This window comes from Oryzias melastigma, linkage group LG17, assembly GCF_002922805.2.
Source record: "Oryzias melastigma strain HK-1 linkage group LG17, ASM292280v2, whole genome shotgun sequence".
Taxonomy (NCBI): domain Eukaryota; kingdom Metazoa; phylum Chordata; class Actinopteri; order Beloniformes; family Adrianichthyidae; genus Oryzias; species Oryzias melastigma.
The window spans coordinates 30,066,033-30,075,059 of NC_050528.1; positions in this window are offsets into that span (position 1 = coordinate 30,066,033).

The window sequence follows — 9,027 nt, forward strand, 5'->3', positions numbered from 1 at the left end:
ACGGATAATCCGTGATCCGCAACACCCCTAGTTACCATGGTGACAAACACCTGGACTCACACCACCGTTTACACCGTTACCATGGCGACCAACACCTGGACTCAGTCCAGCACTTTCACTGTTACCAAGGCAACCACCACCTGGACTCACACCAGCATTTACACCCTAACCACTGCGACAAACACCTGGACTTACTACAGCATTTACACCGCTACCATGGCGACCAACACCTGGACTCACTCCAGGACTTAAACCGTTACCATGGCGACCAACACCTGGACTGAATCCATCGTTTACACTGTTGCCATGGCGAAAACACCTAGACTGATTCCAGCACTTACACCTTTACCATGGCGACAAACACCTTTGCTCACTCCAACACTTACACCGTTAACTGGGTGACCAACACTTGGACTCACTCTAGCATTAACACCGTTACCATGGCGACCAATACCTGGACTCACTCCAGCATTTACCCCGTTGCCATGGCGAGAAACACTTGGACTCATTCCAGCGTTTACACCATTACCATGGTGACAAACACCTTTGGTCACTCCAACACTTACACCGTTACCTGGGTGACCAACACCTGGACTCACTCTAGCATTAACACTGTTACCATGGCGACCAGCACCTGGACTCACTCCAGCACTTACACCGTTACCATGGCGACCAACACCTGGACTCACTCCAGCACTTACACACTTTACCATGGCGACAAACACCTTTACTCACTCCACCACTTACACGGTTACCATGGCGACCAACACCTGGACTCACTCCAGCACTTACACCGTTGCCATGGCGACAAACACCTGGACTGATTCCAGCACTTACACCGTTACCATGGCGACCAGCACCTGGAGTCATTTCAGCGTTTACACAGTTACCATGGCGACCAACACCTAAACTCACTCCAGCACTTACACCGTTACCATGGCGACCAATACCTGGACTCACTCCAGCATTTACCCTGTTGCCATGGCGAGAAACCCCAGACTCAATCCAGCGTTTACACCATTACCATGGTGACATACACCTTTGCTCACTCCAACACTTACACCGTTACCTGGGTGACAAACACCTGGACTTACTCTAGCATTAACACTGTGTCCATGGCAACCAACACCTGGACTCATTCCAGCATTTACATCGTTACCATGGCGACCAAAACCAGGACTTACTCCAGCACTTACACCGTTACCATGGCGACCAACACCTGGACTCACTCCACCACTTATACCGTTACCATGGCAACCAACACCTGGACACGCTCCAGCACTTACACCGTTACCATGGCGACCAACACCTGGACTCACTCCACCACTTATACCGTTACCATGGCGACCAACACCTGGACACACTCCACCACTTATACCATTACCATGGCGACCAACACCTGGACTGATTCCAGCACTTACACCGTTACCATGGCGACCAGCACCTGGACACGCTCCAGCACTTACAGTGTTACCATGGCGACCAACAACTGGACTCACTCCAGCACTTAAACCATTACCATGGAGACCAACACCTGGACTCACTCCAGTACTTATACACGTTACCATGGCGACCAGAACCTGGACTTACTCCAGCACTTACACCGTTACCAAGGCGACCAACACCTGGACTCACTACACCACATACACCGTTACCATGGCGACCAACACCTGGACTTACTCCAGCACTTACACCGTTACCAAGGCAACCAACACCTGGACTCACTCCAGCACTTACATACCTTACCATGGCGACCAGCACCTGGACTCACTCTAGCGTTTACACCGTTAGCATGGCGACCAACACCTTTACTCACTCCAGCACTTACACCGTTACCATGGCGACCAACACCTGGACTCACTCCAGCACTTAGACCGTTACCATGGCGACAAACACCTGGACTGATTCCAGCACTTACACCGTTACCATGGGGACCAATACCCGGACTCACTTCAGCATTTACCCCGTTGCCATGGCGAGAAACACCTGGACTGATTCCAGCGTTTACACCATTACCATGGTGACAAACACCTTTGCTCACTCCAACACTTACATTGTTACCTGGGTGACAAACACCTGGAGTCACTCTAGCATTTACATCATTACCATGGCGACCAACACCAGGACTCACTCCAGCACTTACACCGTTACCATGGCGACCAACACCTGATGACCGGATGGCTCAGACCTGTCTGTGTCAGCTGGGTCACCTGAGTGGGCTGCTGCGTCAGAGGAGAGGAGGACCAGCCCGGAGATGGTGGGGTCTTCATCCTCCTCCATGCCCTCATCCTCTTCTTGCAGAGCGTTGACAGCAGCAGCCTCGTCCGGAGCGTCTGGGTCCCCGCTGACACCCTCAGGCACGCTACCTGTCTGCTGGAACAGGTCCTCCACCAAAATGAGTTGCCCTGCAGTGAAGAAGGAGAGCTTAGGTAATTTTGGTTGATCGATATGAAGTCAGATCTACACCTCTCGCCTCAGTTGTGACTGTTTACCTGTGTACGCAGCAGGCTTGGTGAAATCCTTAGCCAGATGATGACCAAGCACCCTCTGGCTCTTCTGGTTAAGGGCGTGCTTGAGGTGGTCACTGTAGGAGTGCATAGGCGGCAGATGATCCTCAGCTGCAGGTGGAGGTGCAGCTGCAGCTGCGCGGTCCTCGTTCCACCACACGTCCTCATTCCACCTCACCAGTCCATCGATCCGGAACGCCTGGAAATATCTGGGTCTTGCAGACGTCCCTGAGGGAACCGCGCTAACATCGGAAGTTAGCTTTACAGCCGGGAAACTGCATATAAGTCAAACAGAACGGCTCAGGCGTTTACCTGGGATGAACCGCTGGAGGTGGAAGGACTCCAGAGACGTGAAGCCTCTCGCGCAGCAATAAACTGAGAGGCTGACCCCGCCTTTAGTCAGCCTGCCAGTCTCGGTGTAGAGCTGCACCCCGGCCAGTCCTGGATGCAGCTGAGGTGCCGCCTCTGGGTGCTCCAGATGTCCTGGATGCGGAGAGCGTCCAGCAACGGGATGTCCTGGGTGTTGCGTCCTGCCGGGCCGTTGAAGGTGTCCAGAAGGTCCTGGATGTGGAGCGCCGTCTCCTCCGCTCCACGTGTCCGGCGACGACAGTGGAGCCGCCACTCCTCCTTGGACACCCTCTGGATAACATCCGCGTCCGTCAGGCCGACCATCCCGTGCTTCCCCTCCAGCTCGGACCGCTTGGCCTGAGTGAGACGGCGGGCATCTCCGGAGTCCACCTCAAAGATGCAGTGAGACAGCTGCCTCATGAAGGTGGGATAGAGCTGGTGGCTCTCAGTGGTGACACCTGATGCAAAGCGTCGCATCAGGTGCCAGATGTCCAGTCGAACCACCAGTCGCTCCCACTCCTAAACGATAAACACCCACAGACTATTAGGACAGAACTGTGTCTGACACGTCAGCTGTAATAACATCATCATCGCAAAGTTGAATTTGTACCGAAAACAAGGCAGCTGTTTTGGACACGCCGTCTCAACTGCAGCAGTCCCGGTCCACGTAGATTGAGCTGGGGGGGAGGAACCTTGGCGAGTCCATACCGCCTCATGAGCCCGGTCGCCATCCTGGACAGGCCCTCAGCACCCTCAGAGCAGGTAAGGACGCTCATGAGGACCTGACCATGCTCGTTGCCGACGTTGGTGGCCCAGACGGCCGAGTCAGAGGCGGCTCCTGCGAGCTTCTTCGTCACCTGAACATGGATGTTTTTTTTTAATGGAGATGTTTCCTTAGAACAGACTAAGACTGCTGTGTCAGAATCCACAATAGAAAACACTCCCAAACCTTCTTGGTGGAGTCCATCTTCAGGATGGACCCGAAGGTGGACGTGATCCTGGCTTTGTACTCATCCAGCCGCGTCAGGACGTCATAGCCGTACACCGTCAGCAGCCAGACGGGTGACGGCAGAGGGGGCATAGGTGGAGGTGGTGGAAACTGCCCCCTCACGCTGCCCAAGGCCAGGAACTGCTCGCAGACGCCAAGGTAGTGGACCGCTCTCCGCATCCAGGAGTCGGAGTGCTGCTCCCGCAGGGTGTTGTACAGCCGGTTAGCACTGTTGCCCAACGTGCGAGACCTGAGCTGTGCAATCACCCTCTGGTCACAGGACAGCCTGCATCGACACAAACACAAAATACAAACATGTAATCAAAGTTTTACACACAGGCTAACATGTGGCTCAGTGTTGCCTCTTACTTGTACGTGAGTACAGCTGGAAACTGGCAGCTGTAGGTGGGGGCCAGCTGCCTTATGATCCCCTGTGACCACCCCCCGACCTTCTTCTTACACCGACGGCACTCCAGGTACTCGGTGGCCATGAGGTACCAGCCGTCGATGTCCAGGACCCTCCGGATGGTCCTGTACAACCCAGCCTTTGTCAGAGACCCGTCACACAAAGGCTGGGGGCATGTCAGCTGCAGACACCAGATCCTGTGAGGCATCCACAGGAACAGCCGACATGCGAAGAAGAAGTTAGGGGATGCGGGAGGTTGGTTGTAGATTGGGCGGGGTTGGGGAGGGTTCCACCACAGATTCAGCTCAGTGGTGAGCCTAGACTTCCCAGAGTCGTCCCTGGAGAACAGCACCCGCCCAATCCACTGCTGCTGCTCCGCAGTGAGAGCTGCTCGCCAGGACTCGGGCAGCAACTGAAGAGAGAACGTGAAGGAACTTTCGTGAATGACTGCTGTTAGAGACACAGGGAAACAAAAAGCTGCATCTACTGTCACATCACCTCAGCATTGCCAGCAGACGGAGGAGGAGGGACACCGGCTGGAGCTGGCTGCTCCTCAGCCACAACATCCGGGGGAGGAGGTGGAGCGCCAGGAGCAGAAGGAGGAGCCTGTACGTGTGAGGCTGAAACAGTAAAACAGATTTTGAATTAAAAACACATAAAATAAACAAACCAAATTAGTGAGTCAGACATGCTCAACTAAAAGTGAATGAGTTTAGTTTGAATGCAGAAGCTATTAGAGGTTGATTAGATGAAAAGCTAACATTTGGTATTGAATGAAGGACAGATGCTAAAAGAAGAAAGACGTGACTGCAATAGGAGAGAGGGTTGGTGTTCAGCAGCACGTAATTAGTTCTGATCAAGCTGAAATTGTGTTCAGGGAGAATCAGCACCTAGACCCAGGCAAAGTTTAAACCAAACTTACTGTTCTGTTTCCAGTTCATCTCCCATCGCAAAGTTATTTTCAAACAGAAGAAAAACAGCGAATTATCAACAGCCGACACATCGACTTGTCCAACATGACATATGAATGCATCTGTTCTGGTACTCACACTCTATGTCAACCACAGCGCTGACCAGCTCTTCATCCGTGGGCTCCTCGGATGCTGCAGAGGAAGAAGCTGGTCTGGAGGAGGCTGGACACACCACAGTAACACATTAAATCGTTAATCACATGAAGGCATCCACTCTGCTCTGACTGTTCATGTCTAACATACCTGGAAATGCAGGCTTGCCCACAAGCTTCTTGACTTCACCCTGCATTTCCACCACAGACAGAGAACGCCGGCCAGAGACAAAAGCAGTGAATCTAAAAACAAAAAAAGATGTTAAAAGTGAATTTAAAAGAACAGAGGTAAACAAAGTGCAGTGAACAGCTTTAAGACTAAAACATCATACCTATGAGCTGCTGTAGCTGCCACGCCTGGTGGAGCTGATGCTGATGCAGAGCTGCTGCTGCTGGTAGATGGAATGGCGGCGGCAACAGCAGCAGATGCAGACGCAGATCCAGCAGCAGCAGATGCAGACGCAGATCCAGCAGGCGCAGATGATACAGCGGCAGCTTTTTGCTTGTCTCTGGCCTTGATGAAGCGTATGGCGTTCTCCATCTGTGTTCCTGGCGCAGGAACCTTCCTCCGTAAGTAGTTGACAAAACTGATAAATGAAATAAATAGAAATTACAGTGAGGGGACACAGGTTTACCTGATTAATATAAGATCAAGCACTGCTCTTCTCCATGTTCTCATAATGTGTTCTTGTCAGTTAAAGCTAAAAAGGTCCATCATCTCATACTGATGACAAACTGCGTTATGATTCTCAGTGATTACGTACCGGATCTTCTTGGGGTCCTCGGACTCGTACAGGCTCTGCAGGGTCTCGGATTTAAAATCCCCAAAGCCAACAAGGGCCTGTCCCTCCTGCCCAGGCTGAAGTGACCTCACCCGTGCCTCCTCAAACGCCTGGTGGAACCTGACCGCCTCCACAAAGTCAGGATAGGCGGAGGAGTACCGGATGAGGCCGTCCTGCAGGTCCAAAAGGTCTGTTAAAACCCGTCACACTTTAAACTAGAAGAAATAAATCTCAGACACATCACCTTGTTGAGCGTGTTCACTCTAAACAAAGCAAAGACAATTGAAAAAAAAAACCCAAATGTTGAAAAAATAAAAAAGTTATGAACATTATAAAAGAGGATTTAACTTACAGCCATTCTTTTAATGCTTTGCAAATAATTTTCTGTGGGAAAACAGAAGAAAATGTCATTGCAGGTTCAGCATTTTGACTGAGAATACAACTCTAAGAAAGACGGGTGATCTCTATGCAGATCGTGGTCATGGATTACTCTGTAACAAAGCAAATTTTCTTATTATCATCTTATAAGCATCAGCACCTGTTAAGATAATTCAGAAAGTGATAAAAACACATTTTAAAGCTAGCTTAAAAAGACGAGAAACTAGCATAAAAAAACGATTGTTTTACAATCTAATAAAACATTTATTACTAAAAAGCCACCATAAAATAATGAAATAACTATTCCCGAGTGAGCATAAGTAAATAACTAATCCAGACAGTGATGAAAACACATTTTAAAGCGAGCATAAAAAGACGAGAAACTAGCATGAAAAAAACGAAGCAAAAAAACGACTGTTTTACAATCTAATAAAACATTTTTTACTAAAAACCCACCACAAAATAGTAAACTAACTCTTCCCCAAGCATATCAATAACATTTCGAAATTTAAAACCAACTATTTCTCGTTAAAATAAAGGAGAAACGGCACTTACGTCCGACGGGGGAAGACGGCTGCCATGTCAGTGAAGGACAGGGGCGCCGTCCAGAAATCGGAACAAAATCCGTCTCTCGGATTGGACGCCAAAGGTTTGATACTTGTAATCGGAACAAATCCGACCATTTGATTGGTGGAGAAATCGGAACAATTGGAACATTTGGAACATTTGGAACAGAGAAGACTGAGTTGCCGTTCTGCACATATCTGTATAGTTAGGTGTCTTCCTTCTATTTATTTTGTATTTTATTGTGTGAATGCATCCAATGCATTCACACTATTGAGATTCTTCATTTACGTTTTCTTCCGTACGTTTTTTGACACGTAAAAACTCAAGCACACTTTATGCGATTTACACAATCTTGGTATCAAAACGTTCAGCTCGTTAAGGACATTACTGCTTGTATTATTAGTAGTTGTGCACTTTACAGTTTTTGCGTAGTTGCACAATTTGTGCGTTTTTTCAGCCCCATTATAACTAATAGGATTTTTTTTACAAATTCCTGCAAATTACACACTTTATGCAATTTAAGCAATTTAAAACATTCAGCATGTCCAGAAATTCATGCTTGTACTTCCAGGATTGTTAAAATTCATGCAAGTTACACAAAACTACACAATTTAACACAACTTTACACAATTTTACACAAATTTGTGCAAATTTTAAGCAAATTCAGCATTTTAATCAATTTTACACATCCAGCATGTTCAGGAAATTCATGCTTTTACTACACATTATTACAAGTACACAAGTCACACAAATTTAACACAACTTTACACAATCCGATAATGCATTCACACATGCATTATCGGAGGTAATGCAATTTTTCTAGTTACTTTTCCTGTTTGCGTGTTGTATATTTTTTGTCCACAATGGTGTGAGCTGTACCTAAATTTCATTGTAGCATCTACAATGACAATAAAGGCATTCATTCATTCATTCTCTGTGGGGGGCGGAGGAGAGAGAGAGGGGGGCCTCTTGCTGCTGTTCAGAAGATCGTGGGTTCGAGTCCCACCTCGGAAATTCAAAACAAAAAAACTCCAGATTGTGTCAATTGACAGAAAAATTTGTAAGATGTTTACAAAGGTGTCTGAAATTGTTTCAGTGAAAAAAAGTGTTGTGAACCCTGTGTAAACAGTTTGTGTTGTGCTCATTTTTCAGATTGAATCCACAACCTGAGTCCAGATGACCCCAGGGGCCCGTTTCAAGAAGCAGGTTTTGTTGGAACTCTGAGTTCGTGAACTCCAAATTCAGTAAAACTCTGAGTTTTCGGTTCCAGAAAGAGGGATAACTCAAACCCGGGAGAGTGGGCGAAACCAAGCCCGTTCCAAGAAGCGGGTTAGGATGAACTCAGAATCAATCACTATGGTAACTGAGTCTGTGAACGAAACCTGGTCGGTAGCAGGTTTTCTTCAGGAAACTTAGAGTTCTCTGCGGTCTCCGCCCCTTTTTAAAGTGAAAGATGATCAAATATGAGTTCCTCATGAACATTTAGAGAACATTCACGTTAGAGACGTCACGTTTTCACCACTCAGAAACCAAAATGACATGTTCATTCAGAGGATCATGTAGAGAGGAGGCTGATTAATCCAGAGGAAATGTTATTTACGTCGGTAGAGGATTTGGAGGACACGAGTCGATTGACTGCAGTTTCCCAATTCATTTTTATTTCAGCGATATTTTAAATAGTTAGTTTTTCCAGGGACTCGCTATTAAAAAATACAGTTTCTTTTCCTTATTTTAAACCCTTAACAATAGGAATTAAGGAATGTCAAACACCGGAGAAAGATGTGGACTTATCCACCGTCCGGGACTTTCAACGCACATTAGCTCAATTGACAGCAACGCTGCCTCCCACTGCATAGGTAGCGAGTTTGACTCCCGGCTACGGAAAGTTATTTTTACGTTTAAAAAAATTAAAAATATTTTTTTAAGTCTTGAGAATTAAAATTAGATAAATACTTTTTTAACATATGCCAGGCAGCTACAGTTTCTTT